Below are 26,225 nucleotides of genomic sequence, written 5' to 3'. Positions count from 1 at the left end.
TTTCTGGGGGAATCTTTAGGGTTTTCTAGGTAAACAATCATATCATCAGCAAACAGTGACAGTCTGACTTTCTCTTTACCAGTTTGGATGCCCTTTATTTTTTTCTCTTGTCTGACTGCTGTGGCTAGGACTTCCAGTTCTATGTTGAAGAGGAGTGGTGACAGTCTTTTCCTAGTTCTCAGAAGGAAGGATTTCAACCTTTCCCCATTCAGTATTTGTTGGCTGTGGGTTTGTCATAGTTGGCTTTTATTACATCAAGGTATGTCCCTTTTGCTGAGAGTTTAATCATAAAGGGAAGCTGGATTTTGTCAAATGCTTTTTCTGTATCTATTGAGATGATCATGTAATTTTTGATCTGACTATTTCCTCTTTCTCTATCTTGTGGAATAGTGTCAATAGAATTGGTAATGACTCTTCTTTAAATGTCCACTGGAATTCTGGGTGAATCCATCTGGTCCTGGACATTTTTTTGTTGGTAATTTTTTTATTACCATTTCAATCTTGCTGCTTGCTATTGGTCTGTTCAGAGTATCTCATTCTTTCTGATTTAAGCTAGGAAGGTTGTATCTTTTCAGGATTTATCCATTTCCTCCAGGTTTTCTAGTTTATGCACATAAAGGCATTCATAGTAGACTTGAATGATCTTTTGTATTTCTGTGGTGTCAGTTGTAATATCTCCCTTTTCATTTCTTATTGAGCTTATTTCAATTTTCTCTCTTCTTTTCTTAGTTAATCTTGCTAATGGTCTATCAATTTTATTTATCTTTTCAAAAAAACAGCTTTTATAATCATTTATCTTCTGTATTTTCTTGTTTCAATTTCATTTAGTTCTGCTCTGATCTTGGTTATTTCCTTTTATTCTGCTGGGTTTGGATTTGGTTTGTTCTTGTTTCTCTAGTTCCTTGAGATGTGACCTTAGATTGTCTGTTTCTGCTCTTTCAGACATTTTGATATAGGCATTTAATGCCATGAACTTTCCTCTTAGCACTGACCTAGTATCCCAGAGGTTTTGATAGGTTATGTCACCATTATTATTCAGTTCAAAAAATTTTTAAATTTTCATCTTGATTTCAATTTTGCCCCAATGATCATTCAGGAGCAGCTTATTTACTTTCCATGTATTTGCCTGGTTTTGAAGGTTCCTTTTGAAGTTGATTTCCAGTTTTATTCCACTGTGGTCTGAGAGAGTACTTGATATAATTTCAACTTTCTTGATTTTATCAAGACTCATTTTGTGGCCTATCATATGGTCTATATTGGAGAAAGTTCTATGCGCAGTTGAATAGAATGTATATTCTGCAGTTGTTGGGTAGAATGTTCTGTAAATACCTGTTAAGGCCATTTGTTCCAGGGTATAGTTTAAATCCATTGTTTCTTTGTTGACTTTCTGTCTTGATGACCTGTCTAGTGCTGTCAGTGGAGTACTGAAGTTCCCCAATATTACTGTGTTGCTGTCTATCTTATTTCTCAGGTCAATTAGTAATTGTTTAATAAATTTGGGAGCTCCAGTGTTAAGTGCACATATATTTAGGAATGTGATATTTTCCTGTTGGACTAGGCCTTTTATCAATATATAATTACCCTCTGTCTTTTTTCACTGCTGTTGCTTTAAAGTTTCTTTGATATAAGAATAGCTACTCCTGCTCACTTTTGGTGTTCATTTGCATGGGAATGTCTTTTTCTATCCTTCACCTTATGTTTTTGTGAGCCCTTATGTGTTAGATGTGTCTCTCGAAGGCAGCAGATAGTTGGTTGGCAAATTCTCATCCATTTTGCAATTCTGTATCTTTTAAGTGAAGCATTTAGGCCATTTACATTCAACATTAGTATTGAGATGTGAAATACCATTCCATTAGTCATGCTATTTGTTGCCTGTATACCTTGGTTTTTGTTTTTGTTTTTTTGTTTCTAAATTGTATTTTTTTATAGGTCCTGTGTGATTTATGCTTTAAAGAGGTTCTATTTTGTTGTGTTTCCAGGATTTGTTTCAAGATTTAGAGCTCCTTTTAGCATTACTTGTAGTAGTGGCTTGGTAGTGGCAAATTCTCTCAGCATTTGTTTGTCTGAAAAAGACTGTCTTTCCTTCACTTATGAAGCTTAGTTTTGCTGGGTACAAAATTCTTGGCTGATAATTGTTTTGAGGAGGCTGAAGATAGGGCCCCAATCCCTTCTAGCTTGTAGGATTTCTGCTGAGAAATCTGCTGTTAATCTGATAGGTTTTCTTTTATAGGTTGCCTGATGTTTTTGCCTCATAGCTGTTAAGATTCTTTCCTTCATCTTAACTTTAGATAACCTGGGGACAACGTGCCTAGGTGGTGATCTCTTTGTGATGAATTTCCCAGGTGGTCTTTGAGCTTCTTATATTTGGATGACTAGTTCTCTAGTGAAGCTGGGAAAATTTTCCTTTATTATTCCTCTAAATATATTCCAAACTTTTAGATTTTTCTACTTCCTCAGCAATGCCAATTATTCTTAGGTTTGGTCATTCAACATAGTCTCAAACTTCTTGGAGGGCTTGTTCATATTTTCTTATTCTTTCTTGTCTTTGTTGGATTTGGTTAATTGACAATCTTGTCTTCAAGTTCTGAAGTTGTTTCTTCTGCTTGTTTAATTATATTGGTGAGACTTTCCAGAGCATTTTGCATTTCTATAAGTGTGTCCATTGTTTCCTGAAGTTTTGTTTTTTATTTATGCTATCTATTACATTGAATATTTCTTCCTTCACTTCTTGTATCATTTTTTGATTTCCTTACATTGGGCTTTGTTTTTCTCTGGTGCCTCCCTGATTAGCTTAATAACTCACCTTTTGAATTCTTTTTCAGGTAGATCAGGGGTTTCCTCTTGGTTTGGATTCATTGCTGGTGAGTTAGTGTGATTTTTGGGGGGTGTTAGAGAACCCTGTTTTGTCATGTTACCAGAGTTGGTTCTCTGGTTCCTCCTCATTTGGGTAGGTTCTGTCAGAGGGAAGGTCTAAGGCTCAAGGCTGGTCTTCAGTTCCTTTTGTCCTGTGGTATGCTTCCTTGGTGTAGTTAGTACCCGCTCCCTTTTCCTAGGGATGTGGCTTTCTGAGAGCTGAGCTGTAGTAATTATCTCTCTTCTGGATCTAGCCACCCAGCAAGTCTACCAGGCACCAGGCTGGTACTGGGGTCATCTGCAGAGTCCTGTGATGTGAACTGTCTGTGGGTCTCTCAGCCATGGATACCAGCACCTGCTCTGGTGGAGGCAGCAGGGAGGTGAAATGGACTCTGTGAGGGCACCTTAGCTTTGATTGATTAGTGCACTATTTTTGTGCTGGTTGGCCTCCTGCTGGGAGGTGGCACTTTCAAGAGAGCATCAGCTGTGGTAATAAGGGGAGGAACAGGTGGTGATGGGGCCCTAGAACTGCCAAGAGTATATGCCCTTTGTTTTGAGCTACCAGGGTGTGTAGAGAAGGACCATCAGAGAAGGGCCAACAATTAGAAAGTCAGGCATGTCGAACTCAGACTTCTCTGGCAGGTCTTGCTGTGGCTGCTGTGGAAGATGGAGTTATATTCCTAGGAGGATTATGGCTGCTTCTGCTGTATAATGCAGGTTGTCAGGGAAGTAGGGAAAGGTCAGCAGTCACAGGCCTCATCCAGCTCCCATGCAACCCAATGGGCTGATCTCACTCTGACCGTGCTCCTCGCAACAGCACCAAGTCTGTTTCCAGGCAGTGGGTAATTAGGGATGAGAACTTGCCCCAGGCTACTTGCCTCCCAGCTGCAAAAGTAAGTAGGGCTTTCCTTCTTCCCCTGCCTGTGGAGTCTGCACACCAGATTCATGCCCTTCCCCAACTTCTGGCCAGGACACTTTTTGATCAGTTCAAATTGTTACACAGTTTGGCTGGAGGTTTCCTTCTCTCTGTGGCCTTTTCCCCGTGCCTCTGGCAGCCTTCCTCAAGGACCCCTGTGAAGCAAGGCAGAAATGACTTGCTAGGGGACCCAGAGAGCCCACAGGGTCTTTCCTGATGCTTCCTCTACCCTGTATTTCACTGTATTTTGCTAAATTGACTCAGCTGCATGTAAGGTCAGAATCTTCTCCTGTAGTGTAGAACTTCAGGTTCCCTCTTCAGTGGGATTGTATGTTCAGGAGCAGATGATCTCCCTTTCCCACTTCTACAGTTTGGGTACTCACAGTATTTGGGGTGTCTCTCAGGTCCTGCAGGAGTAATCTGCTTCCTTCAGAGGGACTATGGTTCTCTTGGCTTTCCTAATGTATTCCTGCAGTGGTTCTTGAGTAATGTATTCCTAATGTATTCCTGCAGTGGTTCTTGAGTAATGTATTCCTAATGTATTCCTGCAGTGGTTCTTGAGTAATGTATTCCTAATGTATTCCTGCAGTGGTTCTTGAGTAAAAGTTCACAGTGCGAGTCTTCACATGCTGTTCTGTCTGTCTGAGTGGGAGCTGCAATGTAGTCTTGCTTTCTATCTGCCATCATAATCTGCTTCTGCTTCTTATCCTAAGCTCTAGCTATACCATATTTCCTACTGGTCCCTGAACAGGCCATGTTATCTCAGAGTTTTAGCACTTTATATATGCTCTTCTTCCTATCTAGAATACCTCCTCACCTTTTCCATCTAGGAAACTCCTATTCATTGAACAAAGCCTATCTCTATAATACTTTCTCTGGGAAGGCTCCCCTAACTCAAAGGCAGAGTTGGCTGCCCTTGTCTCAATGTTCCTCTAGAACTTCATACATACCTCTATTTTCACTTTCAACTACCCTTAAATGTTGATCTTCCCATTAGGCCATTAATTTTCTGATATTCATTTCCCTTTTTCATAATCTGGCCCAGTACATGACATTTAACAGTTGCTGAATAAATGTTTATTTGGTTGACTGAATGAATATAATTATAAATATATCCATTTATAAATGACTATATTTATAAATATAAATAAAAGGGACTACTATTTTTTCATTTAATCTAAAGCATGCATTGCCTACTCAGTTTAGAAAGTTGGCAAAAAATGCTATTTTTGTGAGACCAAAGCACAAGTAACACAGGTTAAAACACTCCAGTAGCCAAGATAATTAAATGTGCTTCAGTTTTGACATTTGCTTTAGTTGCCATTACATTACCTACTTTTGTAGCACAGCTGGGTCTAGTCAAAATTTAATACATCAACAGCTCTTGTTGATCAAGTCATTAAATAAATATCAAATGGTCACCGAAATTTTCCAACAGCTAACTGAATTAAATTATAGGTATTTAGATTTTAAATTTTAAGTGCCTTTCAATTATTTTATTTTTTAAATTATCTTAATAATTTTTCTGAATATAAATATAATATATGGCAACATATCCTTTTCAAAGTTTGAAATTGAGAAACAAAAATTAGAAACCAAAACAACTTATAAGAATATTGTTATACTTCTTTACAATTTTTGTAAACATATGTATGTATACAAATATGTACATACAAAAATTATACATGTATGTAAACAATAGTTTTCTACTGCCCTTTCCACTTAAAATCATGGCACATACGGTCCTTACTATCTTCAATAATCTTCCAAAAATGGTTCTTCATTTATTTTAGCTACTCCTTTATTATTGGGCATTTTAGGATTTTATTCTTCGGACACGTTCTTAAAAATAGAAATGCAGAACTGATTCTCAACAGTATAAACATTCTTAAAGATCCTGACACATGCCACTAATACCCTAAAGAAAGGTTACCAATTTATATTCCTACTAGCAGTGTCTGAGAATATTTACTTTTGCTTAATGTTGAGCTTTTAAATCTTATCTCCTTTTTATGTGTCATATCTATTTTTCTATTCTATATTCAGTTCATTTTCACATACATGCACACATAAGGTATAGTCTATTTTACCTTGATTGAGATAAATGTTAAGTTTATATACGATGCCTAACAAGAGTTAAAATATGTGAATTTGTTTTTTTTTATTTCAATTGCCTGATAGTAGGGCTTTTTTATCAATATATTTCTAAGATAATGCTAGTATCATGTAGGAATCACAAGCCTGATGTAGTTGGCATTTTAAAACATGCTATTTCTTTTTCTCTACCATTATTTACAGTGTTTTTATGTGCAAGGAGAAATTGAGAAGCCTGGCTAATGATAGATTTGAACTCTGAATCACACTTTTGTTAAGAGTTCTACCTTACAAAAACATCAACTGATGAGAAGTTAAACAACAGTACAATTTTAAAGAAAATGATGGTAAATCAAGTACAAGTACCAAAACCTCCTTTTACAAATTTACATTTACCAAAATCATTCTTTAAATTTTATTTTTTGTGAAGATCAAGCTGTTTGAGAAAGAGCAACTGTTTGTACTTGAATTATGTATTACAAAAAAGTAATGCATCTCCAACGAGCAACTAAGATGAGAAAATTTCTGGGATCCCTTTTCAATACCAAACAACAAATAGAAAACATAAGTTATTTTGTTGTTATTGTTTTTAAATAATGCAGGATCCATCATTAAACTACTTCTGTTAACTCTTTTAAATGATCCTTTTTGCATTATGATTATGGTGGAGAAGATGTTATCTACATTTTCAAATATTTTCCTTGTGTATAAAATTAGTTATGAAGTTATCTACACTCGATTAAAGGATTAATCCTTTATCCTTTATTGTTTTTGACCAGTAATTAATCGTAATTTTAAATTCTTGGTTCCATTTAAGTTTAGGTTTTCAGACCACAGTACATTTGGTAGTACTAAACCTTTTTTTTGATGGGGAGGACGGAGTCTCCCTCTGCCACCCAGGTTGGAGTGCAGTGGTGCAATCTCAGCTTACTGCAATCTCCGACTTCTGGGTTCAAGTGATTCTCATGCTTCCACTTCTGGAGTAGCTGGGATTACAGGCATTTGCCACCATGCCCAGCTAGTTTTATATTTTTAGTAGAGATGGAGTTTTACCATGTTGGTCAGCCTGGTCTCGAACTCCTGACCTCAAGTGAGCCGCCTGCCTCGGCCTCCCAAAGTGCTGGGATTATGGATGTGAGCCACTGCACCTGACTATGAATCCATTTTTGAAATCAGTTTTGAACAAAAAGCTCACCTTCTTGAGCACTGCTCTATTCTCGGTCCCCAAAGTGATTGCTGAATAGTCTTGCTAAAGGAAAATCTCACCATGAAAAGAATAAGATCATTCGAAGGTCCCTGGAACTCTCCCCTTCCTTTGCATTCCTATTGTGGCTATCATAATTTAAGCCCTTTGCTGCAATCGCCAACTAACTGCTTCCTCCAATCCTCTCTGTAAAACTGCTGCCAGATTTATCTTCTTAGAATACTGCTTTGAACATGTCACTGGCTGCATGAAAACCTTTAATCACCCCTTATCATCGATAGCAGTCATCTGCCTCCAACCACTTTTGAACATGCATCTCTATCAGTAAAACAATTTTGAGTATGGATCACCACCCATGTATATTTACATATACCTGACACATATACAATATTGTAAATACAAGAAATTATTAGTAAAATTTCTTTCTTTCTCTATATAAAGAACACATCTTTTCCTGTCTACAAATGTATTTTCCTACATACTCCCTAACTCTGGAGGCCACTGGTCTATGGGATAGACCATCCTTTTTAGTATAACATTCAAGGCCCTATGTAGATAGATTCCAATCAACCTGCCAGATTTACCTCCAACTACTCCTCTTCCAAAAGCCTCATTTCCACATAAATTGACTTCCTCATTATCTTTCCATTCCTGTGCTTTTTCTCACACCATTTATGCCATCTGGTTTGTCTTTTCTTTTTCTCTCAACTTAGGCATATCTCAGCTATCTTAAAAGATCCAGCTCCAGTTCCTCCTGCTCCACTCTCTCCTTCCTCTGGACTTCAAAGCTGTTAGTAACCATTCGGCAGTTAATCATGATTAATGTAGTTTTCACACACAGCCCTTGGTAAATCAATGAGCCCTATATATATTTGTTAATGTATGTATTACCACATGTAATATAATTTTAAGCTGCAACAATAGAGATATAGATCAGATTTATAAAAATAACTTTTGAACATAGGATATTTTTCAACATTAAATCTTTTTTTTTCTTTTCTTTTCTTTTCTTTTTTTTTTTGAGATGGAGTCTCACTCTTTTGCCCAGGCTGGAGTGCAGTGGTGCAGTCTCAGCTCACTGCAACCTCTGCCTCCCAGGTTCAAGCAATTCTCCTGCCTCAGCCTCCCCAGTAGCTAGGATTACAGGTGCCTGCCACCATATTTGCCTAAGGGAGAGTAAAGACTGGAAATAAGGCTAGTCTTGGGTTGGTGGAAATAGACTGGAATCCTCGAATCCTGTTAGATCTGGGCTACTATAATTGGCAACTCTACAAATACTGAATCCTACCCACATTGACAAAGGATGGGCATTTCTTCAAGGAAAGTATTTGGCCTCTCAGGGGAAGGGCTATTTATCTCAAACATTTTCATTTCTCATTTATGGAAAGTGTGAGACACATTTGCATCTTTGAGATAAAATAAAATTAAGAGCAAACTGAGGAGTGTTTACATAAAATTCCAATGCTTCACATTTTATGCACCTTACATTGCCAAGATAATGGATTATCTGACCTTATGGAGCTTTTGCTTTTTTGGGTCATTTTGATATATCTTCTAAGTAAAAGCTGTTAAGGTAAGGGAGAAATTTTATACATACTCTAAAAAGTATTTCTAGGAGCTTGTAAAAATTTACTTAAAACCTCAGGGGAATATTGTCTAAAAAAGACTCCCCAGGTTTATCTGCTGCTCTCCTAGGTCAAGTGTACAGGGGTGTATTCAGTCTGTGAACACTCCACTTTTGAAATGAAACCAAATCCATGGAGAGTTATATGCTGCATGTGGGAAGGAATGCTATGCCTCCATTCTCAGCACTTTCCCAGGACCCCCTGTCCTCAACCTTAAAACAAATCTATTAGATTTTTTCCCCTGTGTAGATACCATTTCAAGAATATGTCCCAAGATTTAAATTTTAACATTTAACACATTGAAACACATCATCACTGTCCCTCTTGGATGCACAAAGCATGCATATAAGAATTCTACTTCATAAAAGAGGAAACTAGAATTTTGCAAGATAAGTAGTAAACACACAAATCAATAAATACACATTTGGACTAACTGTGCAGAAATAAAAAAGATTAAATGCCACAATCATTGCTACTCCGAATAACAGGCTCATCCGTTCAACAGCTATTCCTGGTCCAGGAACCAAGGAATTTGGTGCTGAAGAAATCATGCCCTTTGAACTCATGAAACTTAAATCCAGAGGACAAAAAGGGTAAGAAGGTCCCATGTTATTCTTATCATCATCATCATCACCAGTATCACTGTAGTAGGTGTTTTGCATTCATGTGAAGAACTGATTTTTTAAAAATTAAGTTATTATTTTTCTGGACAGAGAGTGAGGTTATGCCAGAGAAAGAGAGAGAGAGAGCATGCATGAGAGTGAGCACATGAGCTGGGTTCAAGAAAAGAACTGAGGGCTAGGGAAGAAAGCTAATAAAGGAAAGGATTGGAGGAGAGTATTAGCATGGGGGGAAGCATCTACAGCAATGCTATTGCAATTTTAGAGATGGCCAACATTTAGGACAAGATTGAGAAGGAGGGACCAAGATTGACTGGGCACTCTATACTGTGCCAGTCCCTGTCCTAAGAAGTTTTTAGACAACAGCTCATATAATTTTCAAAATATTACCTCATTTAATTCTGTAAAGCAAGTAATATTGCCTTCCTGTTTCACAAACAATAAAACTGAGAGGTAGAGAAATTAAGTCACTTGCCCAATATTATACAGCTAATAAGTGTCAGAGCTAGGATTCAAACCTAGGACTACTTAATGCCCAATTGATGCTCTTAACTGCTTTACACTGTTGCTCTTCCAAAAGATAAACTGCATGGAAAGATCTGACCAGTGTTGTGCCACCTCTATCTTCTTCTTTCTCATTTTGGGGGAATATCTCAACTTAGAAAATATACTCTAACAATGTTACTGTATCTGTCCCTGTTACCCAGTGGTCCGTGTTAGCACCTGCAAATTCCATCTAAAACTATCCAATTTTAAAGAGATAAAGTGGCAAGAATGTGACCTATAGTTATTAGATTGCATACATGTGTTTGGTCAGTGTGGCGAGAGCTGGGACCAACGCAAAGGACATTTACTTGGCTGACAGAGATAAGCAATCAATTCCTAAGACAGTCAGAAGTTGAACAACATTGGAATCTCCAGATTTATATCAACACAAATGTCAACATCTTAAACTGCTGGGTCTAAACATTATCACTAACTTTGAACAGGAGACAGAAAAGAAGAATAAATTAAACTTCTGGATGAGTTGCTCAAGACTCACTTGCATTTTAGGGGACTGAGCTCCAGAAAAATGAAAAACATGAACCTAAAATATTACACACCTAGCAGCCACTTAGACAAATTAACAAAATGCATTCTCTGCACAGAAAATTCACAGGGCTTTTCAAAAATCAGGAAAATATTACTGTCAAGATGATTGTGAAAGATATGCTCCAAATAGTAAATGTAAATATATTCATTTTTGTTGTCAAAAATAAGCCCTGCTGGTAGACAAAAACTCACAATGATGTTTTAAGGGCCTTTGAGTTCTAACAAGAAATGATTTTTTTAAACATTAAGGTCTTACTGTTCTCTGCAGAGAGAGGGAGATTTTACCAGAGGGAGAGTCATAATTGAGTTTAGGAATAGATCTGGAGGGAGGGCAGAAAGGTGATCAAAGAGTGAATTGGTGGAGAGTGATTACATAACTGTGAAAGTATTTACAGTTCCACTGATGCTGTGTTTAGAGACAGCTGGCCAGCTGGTGAGGCGGTGAGGCTCGGGGAGAGAAGGAGTCAGGATTTACTGGGTACTTAACACTATGCCAGACGCTGTGCTAAGTTCTTTCCAGACATTATCTCATTTAATTTTCACAATAATTCTATAATACCTGACAGTAGCATTATATCTCGATCCCCAAGTTACAGATAAGCAAACAAAAGTTAAAAGAATGTAAGCAGTGTGCACAATGTCACAGGGCTAGTCAGTGCTAGAAGCTGGATATGAGTCCAGATTTTTTATTTTCTTTTACTCCAATGCCCATGCCTTTTCAACTAGACCACCCTGACTCAGACCCCCTTACATTGAGACCATTCTCTGACATACAAAAGCAAAAATAACCTAGCACAAACACTAATGACATAGGTAGACCACAAAGGCTGGACTTCAGCAACAATCTGGAAGTAACTGAATTGCTTTCTTATATAAATTTCACTAAATCGTCCATATAAGGTCATCAGTGTTAAGTCACAAGGATCATCACAGTAGGGGACAGGGTCTGTTCTCAAGTCTTCCTGCTGGTATCTACTACGGCCCCACCTTCTAATCCCTCTTCAAGTTTTCCAGGCAATCTTCTCAAGGAAAACAAGGAATGAGATAAAGGCAGAGTAGGAGGGGAAAAAAGAGGCAGTGCAAAGTGGATACAAAGCACAACACAGCAAATCCAACACTGTCAGCCTATTACTAGTAGAAATCACAGAAAATGTACAAATCACACTGTGAGCTGAGGCCATGTGGCATCACCATCCCCATTCTTCCATTGTACCCTATGCACAGCACTCAGATAAAATTGTCACTAATTTAGCACTCCTTACTCCCTCACTAGACTGTCCAACTGAATAAAAACTAATTGAGAATTAAGGCCAGGTGCGGTGGCTCACACCTGTAATCCCAGCACTTTGGGAGGCCAAGGTGGGCGGATCACAAGGTCAGGAGATCAAGACCATCCTGGCTAACACGGTGAAACCCCATCTCTACTAAAAATTAAAAAAAAAAAAAATTAGCTGGGCATGGTGGCACGCACCTGTAGTCCTAGCTACTCAGGAGGCTGAGGCAGGAGAATTGCTTGAACCCTGGAAGCGGAGGTTGCAGTGAGCCGAGATCACGCCACTGCACTGCAGCCTGGGTGACAGAGTAAGACTCTCTCTCTCAAAAAAAAAAAAAATAATAAAATAAAACTAATAGAGAATTAAGAAAATCCATTGAGCAAAATGACTTAAGATGTGGACAATATAGCTGAACTATAGATATGCTTAATTTCAAATGATGAAAGCCAGATGGCAACCTATGTGTCTTTTTAAAGTACATATAGAATAAAAAATATATTTTTGCATAAATGGATAATTCCTCAAATAAAAACTGGTGACCATAAACAGCACTATCACAAACTCAAGAAAAGATATAGAAATCTTATTCTGTCCGTTCTTGCACCTCCTGCCAACACTGCCCCATTTGGGGCAGCTGACAACAAACCACATTCACTCTTTACGCCTTGCACCCACCTTCTACAATAAGGACAAATTAGATGTGACATGCAGGAGATGATGTGGAAAGTGTCTGGGACCAAGAAGAAAGAATGCCGGAACTGGTCAAGCATAGAATTAAAGAATACAGAGAGGAAAGTGTCAGTCTGGCCTGGCTCTCTGAGGCATCAGCAGGTGTACTGTAATTGCTAGAGGCCAGCACAGAGCTAGTTCAGATGGAGAACAAGTGCTCAGCGCCTGACAGGCTGAAGACCAAGCAGCTGGCTGTGGAGAGGCTGCTGATGCAGAGTGTCTGGCCAGATTCTGCCATGTACGTAAAGAAGTGGCTTTGCTCCTGACATTGTGCATTGGACGGGATGGGATCCAAAGCCAGGGGACACAGACAGGATGGCACATGGCCAAAACCTCAGCCAGCCAGGTCAGCAAGTGAAGAAACCATCATGTGAGCAGCAGACACAAATACAAGCTAGACAGACTTCCATGGTCATGCTGACCTTGACATGGATGGGAGAACATTAACTAAAGAACAAAGATGTTTTTCTTTGTATAAAGATAGCTGGCATTTATGGAGTGCCTATCCTGTGCCAGGCAGTATGCTACACACTTTAAATGTGTATTAGTTCCTTTACTTTTTCTCAATTGAACCTCAAAGTGAGACAAGGATGTAGATATTAGTACTTTTACTATTTTATGGATCAGGAAGCTGAGACTTAGATTAAGCAATTCATTTACGGTCACATCCATAATAACAGGCATAAACAGGACTTGAAGCCAGGTTCTCCTGATAGCAAAGCTCACAGCTTCAGCCTCCATTCTACATGCAGGTCCCCTCAGTGTGCCCTGTAGACTGGGGATGACTTACTTGGGGATTAGTCCTATGAGAACCTGGCATGGATAAAGGTGACAATTTATTGTATGTACACAGGCTCCAGTAAGGAAAATACACCCTAGGCCAGTCACAAAACTGAAAAATGAGGAACACAGTCCAAGAGAAGACCTATTCTTTTGGCCCTGGGCTCACCCTGGCTACAAGTCAAAGGTACATTTATTCACATTTGTATACACAGACATCCTAAAATGTCCAGGCTTAAATTGACACATTATTACAGAGAATACTGAGCTGTCCATTCCACTTTCCCAGCTCTCCTTGGCTTGATTCACCACCATGTTGCTTAAATCTATTTCTGTGTACTGGGGGATTAATAGCACGAAGCATCATATTGCTCTGAGCAAATAATTCAGTCTTTAAACTCTTCAAATGATAACTGACATTAAAGAGATTTTTTTTTCTTTTAAATAAAGAGGTCAGGTCGTGTCCTCAATGACTTTACAAGAGATCCTAACAAGACAGGCTAGTTCAGTAAACCACCATCCCAGCACACTTATGTTCAAGGGCTCTGTATAGTAACAATGTTGATTTATTCATTTTTGAGTCTTGAACCTGGAATACTTTGAGTCAACTACTTAATTAATCTTAGCAGATGATTTTACTGTCCAGTATTAAATAATTGTACCACAGTGAGTTCGTTTGTGTCCTAACAGACTATGGCATTAAATGTTAAATAAATAAGACTTATCCCAGGGTTCCGGAGCCTACTTCCTAACTTCATCCCCTCAAAGTTCCCAAATAAGAAAAACATCCCATCCTTTATTATAAGCAATAACAATTTCTCCTCTCATCTAGAAATGCATACCATTGCCCAGAATAAAGTTTTATTTCAAGAATTAGATCACCATATACACTAAAGCATAGCTGTGTTCGAGCTGCCTGTGTTTTTTGGGTGAAATCACAATCCACTTTGAAAATTTACACACATTTGTCATTTTAGAAATAGTTCTTTGCTTTGGCTTTTGAGTAAGTAAAGAATTTTTCTAAGGACAGTGTCAAATAGCCCTGTGATTACTCCCATTTTGGTGTGCTAATCATTATCTTTCATCACCAGGCTACAGACACTGTCAGTTTTGAAAACAACCACTTTATAGAAACTAAAATATGAGTCAGGAGACAAGCAAGTTCTCAATGGCATTTGCATGTTATTTTATTCTAGGCATTTCTGCAGGGTAGGCCTGCTTTTATTGGCTCCTAGGGGCATCGTGGGAGGACACTAGAACTCAAAGATAAAGATCTAACTGAAAAGCACAGCTTCTGTTAAAACAGTTTGATGCCAAAAATTAAGTCACACAGAAAACTGTTGTGTAAAATTCCAAATTAAATAGAGGAGTATGTCTCTCTTAATACATGCTCTTCTCACTCCAGAATGCTGTTAAAGATGTCAGTATATTTGAGACCTGTTTAGAGTTCTATAGGAGAAACTTCAAACAAACAAACTTTTGGAGAAGGCAAGACTAGGAACAGTAGTGTGCTTTTTAATGACTGAGGCTGAATATGCTTTCCTCTGGTTTTTCTTTTATGTTTCTTCATAAAGCATTTTTCATGCTTTCCTGCTATTTTGCAGTGCCTTTTTTTTTCTAATATACTTGGGTTGCCAAACTAAAAAAGAATCTCTGCCCTCATGGACTCTGTTTAGTTGAAAGATGAGTTTCAACTCTTCCATGTAGGAGAATGAGCCAGCAACCTGCCACAGAAGTCAAGTAACAAAAGGCCCCCTTCAGAGGCTGTCAATTTCCAGCCCCTGATGTTCTGTGACCAGATAAGATGGTTTCCAGTGCACCTGGGTCCTCCTGGGTTGCCAGCAAGTCTTGTTGGCATAACACATCAGAGAAGCAGCCACCGTATATACATTTTAATAAGTATTTTGTTTTTCTTACTTCTTGTTTGTTCCTAGGGGTTATAAGAAAAGGAAAGACAGTAATAACCAACTCATACAGGATAGAATTAGCTACACTTGGCTGATTTGCAGCTCAGACTAAGAAATCCAAGTTGGAATTTTTCATATAGGTCAAATATTTAGAATGCTACAAATGTGATTTGCATAGGTTTTATTTCCCTTGCACTGATTTGTATACTGAGCAATTCCCCTTGTCCTGTCACTGACTATAAAAGGTGGAGCAGTATAACAGACCTGTATGAAAGTGTCTGCTGGATTCAAGCCCCTCACACCCTTTTTGGGGTCAGGTTTGTATAAATCTAAGAAATGGCAGGACATGGACACAGGAAGAGACTCTTTAAAAAAAGGCAACTCAACTTTTAGATTATTTCACCACATCTCAATCACACTTCTATTCCTCTTAGGGAATGTGTAACAGTCTTCTCAGTTTCAAAACTGTTTTCACCCTTTTATTGAAATTCTCAGAGCCTTCTTCCACAAGTGCAAATAACCCCTCAGAAAGACCACAGGTCCAAGGACTTCATCTCAGTCAGCAGACTCACCGACTGAAACTGTAATGTCTCTGTTAGTGGCACTGTCTGGCTTGCTTAAATTGCTTCCCTCATCGTACGTTTTTGAGGAAAATTTTCAGGATTCTAAACTGCAGAGGATACTTGGGATGTTGGTGGTTACTGTCAGTGCATTTTATGGAGCATATAAAATAGGCAATGGTCTTTTTTATTTTAGGTTCCCATTATTTAGTGCAGCAATATATGCATATATGAGAAAAAATTCCTCTGGAGTGGGAAGATTAGCCTCCAACAACTAGAAACTGATATTAGCACAACTATATATACTCACGCTCACATAGTCAGATTTCAGTGCATTAAACTGATAACCTTTTCAATGAAGAGATGAGGTTCCTTTGTAATTAGTGTTTTGTATATGCTGTTAGCATGTTAGAGTACATCAAAAACCTGCATAGCATAGTTTACTATCTAAGCTGTGATAGAATTTTTCTTTTCTTTTTCTTTTTTTTTTTTTGGAGATAGAGTCTCATTCTGTTACCCAGGCTGGAATGCAGTTGTGTGATCTTGGCTCACTGCAAACTCTACCTCCCGCGTTCAAGCAATTCTCTGTCTCAGCCTCCTGAGCTGGGACTACAGATATGTGCCACCATGCCCAGCTAGTTTTTGTATTTTTAGTAGAGATGCAGATGATAGAACTTTTCTTGCCATCTTTCACACTCTTAAATGTTAGTGTAGGAGAAGTTGTTTTTGCTGGCTATTCAAAACCAATTTTATTTTATTTTTATTTTTTATAGAGACAGAATTTCCCTATGTTGCCCTGACTGGTCTAGAACTCCTGGGCTTAAGTGATTATCCCACCTCAGCATCCCAAAGTGCTGGGATTACAGGCATGAGCCCCTGTGCCTAGCTTCAAAACAGATTTTAAATCAGTCCATATAAAATGATTATAGAAACTCAGTTGCTACAGAAAAATTTCATAAGGTTCCCAATCAAGTCACATTTATAGAAGCCCTTTCTTCAGCCCCATAAAAATTTATTTTAATTCAATTTTTCTTTTAAAAAAATAAATTTTCTTTCCCTCTTAAAATAGAATAAATCACATTCATCATGGAAAATTTGAAAAATACAGAAAAGAAATAGTCAAAACCCCATTAACAAGAGCTAATCTTCATTAACATTTTGTTTTGTTTAATCTTTTTTAAATCATACTTTTAAGTTTTTTATAGTTGATCCATTACACATGTATATTTTTCATTTACATGAAAGCTTAGATATTTTTCTGTGCTATTTCACAGCCTCTCTTAATTTCTATATGTATTCTCTGTAAAATACTCCATTTAATGATGATGAGATCTTTAACTGTTTTTCAATAATTGTACTTTTCATTTACTTCTGATATTTAACGTTACAAATAACATTGTAATGACTAGCTTTGAACTAAAGCTTTGATATTTGAATTTTTTGAGAATAATTTATGAGAAGTAAAATTAGCCAAAGGGTAATTTTATAGCTCTTGATGTATATAATATTGCCAAATTGCTTTCTAAATAGTTGGTACCAAATTATTTTCTCACAGCGTATGAAAATGCATTCTTTGTTGCTCTCTTACCAATATTCTGGTTTTTTAAAAATCACTAATTTAAAAGACTAAATATGTCATTTCAGTGTTTTGAACTGAATTATATATGTTTGATTGCTACTGGGATTTAACATTTTAAAGTTTTTTTTGTTTTTGTTTTTATTTTATTTTATTTTTTTTACAAATTATGTATTTTGGACCTTTGCTTATTTATTTATTGCAGTCTTGGGGATTATTTATTATTGATTTGTATGAGTATTTTATGTATTAAGGATATTATTGGTTATAATTTCATTGGAATTCTTTCATGTACTTTAAGTAAAATTCTGTGACTTCTCTATTTAAACTCCTCAATCCTCAGTCTTCCTGCTAACATTTCAAAGGATGGTCTTAGATTTCAACATAATGGAAATGAATTAGGAAGTTAAAGAAAAATATGTCAGGATAGTTAAATCCAAAATGTAATTCCATTCTAAGGTTATATGTTCAATATTACTGTTCCTCAACACATACCAAAATGCCTTACTAAGTCTGATTAGTCTTTACTAATTAGTCTTTACTGATTAGTCTTTACCTGTCTTTACAGGTGCTTATATCCTAGATGTCAGTGATAATGATAGTCAACAAAATAACTTAATAATGGTACTTAGCAGAATGATGAGGTTCAAGTAGATACTCTAACCATCCTGCCTCAACCACTGCAAGCAATGATAATTATCCCCCCTTCCTTGGTATAGCATAGGGAGGAATGGTGTAATTTTAAAGGCCCCTTTCAAGCAGAGGATGCCAATATGCACCTATGCTCATCTTAGACCCTAATGGAACCCTTCAGTCATCAAATTCACTTGGCAAAGCATGCATATTACTACAAATTGAGTCAGATAGCACCAGGTCAGTGAAGCATAGGTAACCTCACAGTGGAAATCTGGTGATGAGTCTCCAAAGTACATCAGCTGATTACAGCTAAAGAATAAGTCAAGACTTTCAGGCTTCAAGAGAAATATATAAAGGCTTATAGTGTGTGTGGGGTCCTAGGAAATGAAGTCTCTCTTTTTTTTTTTTCATTAAAAAAGATATGGTCATTAAGAGTTCAGGTTTAGAACTACAAACACACACTGAAGTACACAGACCAGTGACACTATAAAGCGACCACATAAAAAAGTCTGCAAAATAATCATTTAACTTCATGATGACAGGATCAAGTCCACAGATATCAATACTAACCTTAACTGTAAAGGGGTTAAATGCTCCAATTAAAAGACACAGAGTGACAGGCTGGATAAAGAACCAAGACCCATTGGTATGCTGTCTTCAAGAGACTAATGTCACATGCAGTGACACGCATCAGCTCAAAATAAGGAAATGGAGGAAAATCTAGCAAACGAATGGAAAACAGAAAAAATCAGGGGTTGCAATTCTAGTTTCTGACAAAGAAACTTTAAATCAACAAATATCAAAAGAGACAAAGAAGGGTATTATATGATAGTAAAGGTTTAGTATAACAACAAAAAAAATCTAACTATCCTAAATATATGTACCCAACACAGATTTATAAAGTAAGTTCTTAGAAAACTTGATGGAGACTTAGCCTTCCACACAATAATGGCTGGAGACTTTAACACCTTACTCACAATAATATACAGATCACCAAGACAGAAAATTAACAAAGATATTCAGGACCTGAACTCAGCACTGGATCAAATGAACCTGATAGATATCTACAGAACTCTCCTCCCCAAAATGACAGTATATACATTCTTCTCATTGCCACATGGCACTTTCTCTGAAATAAATAACATAATTGGAAGTAAAACACTCCTCAACAAATGCAAAAGAACTGAAATAATGACAGTTTCTTGGACCACAGCACAACCAAAATTGAAATCAAGACGAAGAAATTCACTCAAAACCATACAATTACATGGAAACTGAATAACCTGCTCATGAATGACTTTTGGGTAAATAATAAAATTAAGGCAGAAATCAAGAAGTTCTTTGAAATTAATGTGAACAAAGATGCAACGTACCAGAATCTCTGGGACACAGATAAGCAGTGTTAAGAGTGAACTTTATAGCACCAAATGCTCACATTCAAAAGACAGAAAGATCTCAAGTTCACAACCTAACATCACCATTAAAATAACTAGAGAACCAAGAGCAAACAAACCCCAAAGCTAGCAGAAGACAAGAAATAACCAAAATCTGAGCTGAATTGAAGGAGACAGAGACACAAAAAACCATTAAAAAGATCAACAAGTCCAAGAGTTGATTCTTTGAAGAAATTAATAAAACAGATCGTTAGCTAGACTAACAAAGGAGAAAAGAGAGAAGATTCAAATAAACACAATAAAAAAACGATATGGGAGATATTACCTCTGACCCCACAGAAATACAAAAAATTGTCAGAGAATATTATGAACATTTCTATGCATATAAACTAAAAAATCTAGAAGAAATGGATTCCTGGATGCATACACCCTCCCAAGACTAAACCAGGAAGAAACTGGATCCCTGAATAGACCAATAATAAGTTCTGAAATAGAAGCAGTAATAAATAGCTTACCAACCAATAAAAGCTCAGGACCAGATGGATTCACAGTTGAATTCTACCAGATGTACAAAGAAGAGCTGGTACCATTCTTACTGAAATAATACCAAAAAATTGAAGAGGGACTACTCCCTAACCCATTCTATAGGCCAGCATTATCCTGATACCAAAGCCTGGCAGAAATACAACTAGAAAAAGAAAACTTCAGGCCAATATCCTTGATGACGCAAAAATTCTCAACAAAAGACTAGCAAACTGAATCCAGCAGCACATCAAAAAGCTTATCCACCACAATCAAGTAGGCTTCATTCCCAAGATGCAAAGTTGGTTCAACATATGCAAATCAAGAAATGTAATTCATCACATAAACAGAACTAAAGTAAAAAAACCACATGATTATCTTAATAGATGCAGAAAGGGCTTTCAATAAAATTCAACATCCCTTCATGTTAAAAACTCTCAATAATCTAGGTATTGAAGGAACATACCTCAAAATAATAAGAACCATATATGGCAAACTGACAGTCAACATGATATTGAGTAAGCAAAAGCTGGCAGCATTCCCCTTGAAAACCATCACTAGACAAGGATGCCCTCTCTCACCACTCCTGTTAAACATAATATTGGAATTTCAGACCAGGGCCATCAGGCAATAGAAAGAAATAAAGTGGATTCATTCAAATAGAGAGGAAGTCAAATTATCTTTGTTAACAGATGACATGATCCTATATCTAGAAAACCCCATTGTCTCAACCCCAAAAGCTTCTTAGCTGATAAGAAACTTCTGTAAAGTCTCAGGATACAAAATCAATGTGTAAAAATTGCTAACATTCCTATACACCACCAACAAGCAAGCAGAGAACCAAATCATGAATAAACTTTCATTGACAATTGCCACAAAAAGAATAAAATACCTAGGATATAAAATAACTAGGGAAGTGAAAGATCTCTACAGGGAGAACTACAAAGCACTGCTCAAAGAGATCAGAGATGATACAAACAAATGGAAAAACATTCCATGCTCATGGATAGACAATATCATTAAAGTGGCCATACTGCTCAAAGTAATTCATAGATTCAATGCTATGCCTATTAAACTACCAATGACATTCTTCACAGAACTAAAAAAAAAAATCTATTTTAAAATTCACATGGAACCAAAAAGGAGTCCAAATAGCCAAGGCAATCCTAAGCAAAAAGAACAAAGCTGGAGGCGTCAAGCTACCTACTTCAAACTATGTTACAGGGCTACAGTAAGTAACCCAAACTGCTTGGTACTGGTACAAAAACAGACACATAGACCAATGGAACAGAATAGAGAGTCCAGAAATAAGGCCATGCACCTACAATCGTCTCATCTTCAACAAAGCTGACAAAAACAAGTAACGGGAACAGGTTTCCTTATTTAATAAATGCTGCTGGGATAACTGGCTAGCCATATGCAGAAGACTGAAACTGGATCCCTTCCTTATACCATATATGAAAATTAACTCAAGATGGATTAAAGACTTAAATGTAAAACCCAAAACTATTAAAACTCTGGAAGACAATCTGGGTATTATCATTCTGGAAATAGACATGGGCAAAGATTTCATGATGAAGATGCCAAAAGCAACTTCCACAGAAGCAAAAATTGACAACTGGGATCTAATTATGAGCTTCTACACAGCAAAAGAAACTATCAACAGAGTATACAGACAACCTGCAGAATGGGAGAAAATTTTTGCAAACTTGCATCTGACAAAGGTCTAATATCCAGCATGTATAAGAAACTTAAACTTACCAGAAAAAAACAAACAACCCTATTAAAAAGTAGGCAAAGGACATGAACAGACACTTCTCAAAAGAAGATAAACATAGGCCAACAATCATACAAAAAAAAAAAAAAAAAAGCTCAGTAGCACTGATCATTAGAGAAATGCAAATCAAAACCACAATGAGATACCATGTCACACCAGTCAGAACATCTATTATTAAAAAGTTAAAAAATAACAGATGCTTGTGAGGTTATGGAGGAAAAAAAAAACCACTTATACACTATTGGTAGGAGTGTAAATTAGTTAAGCCATCGTGGAAGACAGCATGGTGATTCCTCAGAGACCCAAAGACAGAAATACCATTTAACCCAGCAATGTCATTACCCAAAAGAATATATATTATTCTATTATAAAGACATATACAGAAATACCATTTAACCCAGCAGTGTCATTACTGGGTATATACCCAAAAGAATATATATCATTCTATTAGAAAGACACATATATGCATATGTTCACTGCGGCACTATTCATAATAGCAAAGACATGGAATCAACTTAAATGCCCATCAATGATAAGCTCAATAAAGAAAATGTGGTACATATACACCATGGAATACTTTGCAGCTGTAAAAAAAATGAGATCATGTTCTTTGCAGGGACATGGATGGAGCTGGAGCCATTATCCTTAGCAAATTAACACAGGAACAGAAAAACAAATACCACATGTTCTCACTTATAAGTGGGAGCTAAATGATGAGAACACATGAACACATAGAGGGGAACAAACACACTGGGGCTTTTTGGAGGTTGGGAGTTGGGAAGAGGGAAAGGATTAGGAAAAATAACTAATGAGTTCAAGGCTTAATAGCTGGATGATGAAATAATCTGTACAACAAACCCTATGACAGAAGTTTACCTATGTAATAAACATGTACTTGTACCACTGACCTTAAAATAAAAGTTAAAAAAAAAGGGAATATTAAAAATTTGGGGCTTAGAATTTGACTTTGTTGAAATCTAGGATACACCACTTAACATACTAGCTAAAGCCACAGGATCTTGGGCAAATGAATAAGTTTCTCTAACTAAGACTCAGGTTCCTCATATGTAAAATGGGGATGATACATAATACCAGCCTTATGGAGATGTTGTGAAGATTAAGTGAGAAAAACCTTGTAAAAGTGTCTAGTAAAGCATACGCACCTGAGAAATGTTAGTTTTTGCTATGCTAGTATCATGCACTTTCTTTAAAGCCAATGCTTTGTTTCATAAGCTATTCTTGTTTATTATGAGTCTTTTAATAAAGGCAGTTTTTTTGTTTGTCCAGAAAATAGCAACAAACAGCAGTAAACAAAAACTAGCTGGAGGCTAGTACAACCACTGCATGAGAAGTTACAGCAGGCATATAACTAAATCAACATAGGAGAAAGCGTTATCACAACAGAATGCAGGAGTAAACCTCTGGTAATCAAGGAAAGCTTCAATGATATTTCATATCTCCCCACTTAAAAAAGCAAATATTTTGCCCTTGATGTTCTTTAGCTTCATTATAATGTAAATATAGAAAGAGGTTTTTAAAATTTAATCTTGCTTGGCATTATTTGTCCTTTTTGGAATATGAATACTCACATCTTACCTTAATTCCAGAAACTGTTCATCAATTTTCTCTATTTTCTCCCACTGGAACTATTTACTGATATATAATAGAACTTCTTATACTACAAAATCTTTTATATCTTCAGTTGTCTTTTCTCTCTTTTGCACAGTTATGTAATTTCTAATTTCTGTGATCCAATTTATAAAGTCTCCCTTTGACAACGTTCTCTTTATTTATTCCTTTGATTCTGATTTTTTTCTAGAAAATCTAAATGACTATACATTTTTATTTCTAATCATTTAAATTGGTTGTCTTTTGTATCTGCATCTTCTAATTTGATTACCACTTAGTTGTTATTTCATAAACTCCTGTTTTTATTTTTTAATGGATGCTATTCACTTTTTAATGGATGCTATTCACTGAAGATTTTAAGCATACTTATTTTCAAGTCTTTTCTGTCTTAATCATGCCACTGTATGATGATGAAAGTGGCATGGCATGGTATGACAGCTATAAACTCAGGTTGCTGGACAGTGAAGGGAAATGTAAGACTGAGCAGACAGGATAAGCAGAAGAATAAAGGTAATTAAAATTATGTGAAAAAGTCACCAAGTGATTTTTATTTTCTCAAGTTAGATTTCAAAATATTTAGAAAAAAATGCTGAATCTTTTAAAAGGTTAAGACATACAACAAATGGCTCATTTTACAAATGTAGATGCTAACTCTCACCATGTAGTCTTCATTGTCCGTTGCTTAGCAAAAGAGCTTAAGACTTAATACTGTTCTCAGTAACTGTGAGCTGAGTGGCTAAATGAAGGTTAGATGGATACATATGAAGTAATGATGAATCCCACAGATGGAAAGCCTCAAGTCAAGTGAAATGACCATTAATGTCATATCACTTCAATTCCAAAAGTATGTTTTTTTCACATTTAATGTTTCTAGAATTAGAATGGTCTTATGATCAATGTATATATTCATTGAGAAGCTTTTCAATAAATTTTTCTCTTGAAAATCTTTATTTTTTATATCAAAGGTGCATCTCTCAACTAATGTTATTTGGAATTTAAAAATGGAATATTTAAATATCATAATTGTAAAAGGCTTTAAATAAATATATGAAAACACATAAAATGATAGCAACAATTTGTTAGTTTCTAATTAAATAGAAACAAAAGAGAACAATTTATAGATGAAATGAATAGGCCATGTTATATAACAAAGTCAGCAAAAGTCTGAACTTGGCCAAAATCAGAGGAAAATTAAATAATAAGACTTGAATTCTTCGGAGGAAAATTAAGTTTTCCTAGCTCTCTAGGGTCTGTCTATATCAAAACTTAGACTCTGGTAGCTAAAGTGAGTTTTCTAATAAACCAGTGGAACCAATTTTATGAGCTTTAATCTACCAAGCTAAGAGGACTTTAATTGGTAGAGAAAAAACTAACAGTGGACTTGTGAATGCTTTTAATCAAAATTGAGATATCTCTGGGAGAAATTTTTCCCTTGAGGCTAAGAAAACATTTGAAGAGACTTTCCAAACAGAAGATCCCAGATGAAAGGCTGTAGTACAGAATTATGATGCAGTTATAAATTCTGATTCTCTCATGCCCTAGCAAGACTAGAGGGAATGATGAGAGACCTGGGACTTTTCAAAAACAAGGCCACTGGCTCCTCTTGGTAGAATATTTCCAGATGTTTTGCCTACCTTATTCCACTAATAGCAAACTAACTGCTTTGCTCTAGTCAATAAACCAACCAAGGCTCTGGGGGGAAATTTTAAAGTTTTTGAAAAGAATGATCATTCAGTAAACCTCCTCCAATGTTATGACCTAATGATAATTCTTTGGGAGAAGCTGAAAACAGACATTAAAAAAATAGACAAATTGCATATATAAGCACAAGCAACTGGTTGAAAAAAGTAACCATTATAAAATAACTTGTAAGGGAACTGAATTAAAAAATTAAGAACAGTATTCATAAATACACTATGTACAGATACACATTCGACCCCTAAAATATATTTCCCTAAAGACTTGTAAGATCAAATTAAATTCTAACTTAAATTTGTTAGGATAAAATAGATTTTATACCCTCTTTGCAGGTAACAACCTGTGAAAATATAAGCTGAACTTTGGTACTTATTAAGTAGAGAATCATGGAATAATAAACACTTTGAAATGGGAAAGACTTTGAAGGTCATGTAATCTAAACGTTTCCTGGTCTGCAAATCCTTTGTGCAACTCTAGGACCAAAGGATCTTGTTGGCTCTGCTTTTAAAAAGCTTCTAGCCATCAGCTGACCCTTTCCTTTCCTTTGCAGCGAAGAGCTCTGAAGATTAACATTTCATGACCTAAATGTACTCTCTTCTCATTCTTACCTCTACCCTTGGTGATCTGAGAAGACTTCCATCTTCCCTGCTCCACTGAATCTATTCTTACTAAAGTCACCAAAAGCCCCCAATTCCTGAATCTGTAGAAATGATTTCTGGTCTCATCTTCTTGATTTGTGCTTGACTCTTAACACCACTGTCTACCCTGTTCTTTCTGGCTTTCTCTCCTTCCTCGTCTTCCTTCACATCACTTGCCTGCTTCTCTTCTATTTGTCTGGCAATTCCTTCTTGTCTTTCTCTTGTGCTTCTTTTCCTCTGCCCTTTAAATTCTGGCCTACTCTGAATACTTTCTCTAATTCATTTCCCAAATCTCCTTGGCTTCAATTACCATCTAGAAAGTCACATATCTTTTGACTTTTTAATAGTAGCCATTCTGACTGGTGTGAGATGGTGGAAAGAGGGAGAGGATTGGGAAATACAACTAATGGATACTAGGCTTAATATTTGGGTGATGAAATAATCTGTAGAACAAATTCCCATGACACAAGTTTACCTATGTAACAAACCTGTACTTTTACCCCTAAACTTAAAAGTTTTTTAAAAATGAAATTCACAAATCTAAATTTCAGCTCAGATCCGAGCCCCAAATCTAACTATTCAGCTGCTATCAGACATTGCCATTTGGATTTCCCATAGGTCCTTCAAACTCAGCGTAATCAAACCAAATGCATTATTTCCCCACTTAAATTGGAAGGCCAGTTCCTCTGTTTACTCTTCTA

The 26,225-nt window shown here is 36.5% G+C and overlaps 2 protein-coding genes across 2 annotated transcripts in view; one reads left to right on the top strand and one right to left on the bottom strand.

Annotated features, from left to right (window-relative positions):
• TSPYL5 (TSPY like 5) overlaps positions 1–9,212 on the top strand; it is a 289,007-nt gene extending 279,795 nt beyond the window's left edge. The window contains exon 2 of the mRNA XM_012467982.3: positions 9,198–9,212. The gene's annotated coding sequence lies outside the window, so the exon portion shown is untranslated. The remainder of the gene's footprint in view (positions 1–9,197) is intronic.
• The window catches only part of CPQ (carboxypeptidase Q), a 516,880-nt gene that overhangs the window by 140,303 nt on the left and 350,352 nt on the right, over positions 1–26,225 (bottom strand). The window lies entirely within an intron of this gene.

The sequence above is a fragment of the Aotus nancymaae genome, unplaced genomic scaffold (genome assembly GCF_030222135.1).
Source record: "Aotus nancymaae isolate 86718 unplaced genomic scaffold, 86718_ANA_hifiasm-v0.15.2.pri h1tg000036l, whole genome shotgun sequence".
Taxonomy (NCBI): Eukaryota; Metazoa; Chordata; class Mammalia; order Primates; family Aotidae; genus Aotus; species Aotus nancymaae.
This window is presented reverse-complemented; position numbering and strand designations above follow the sequence as displayed.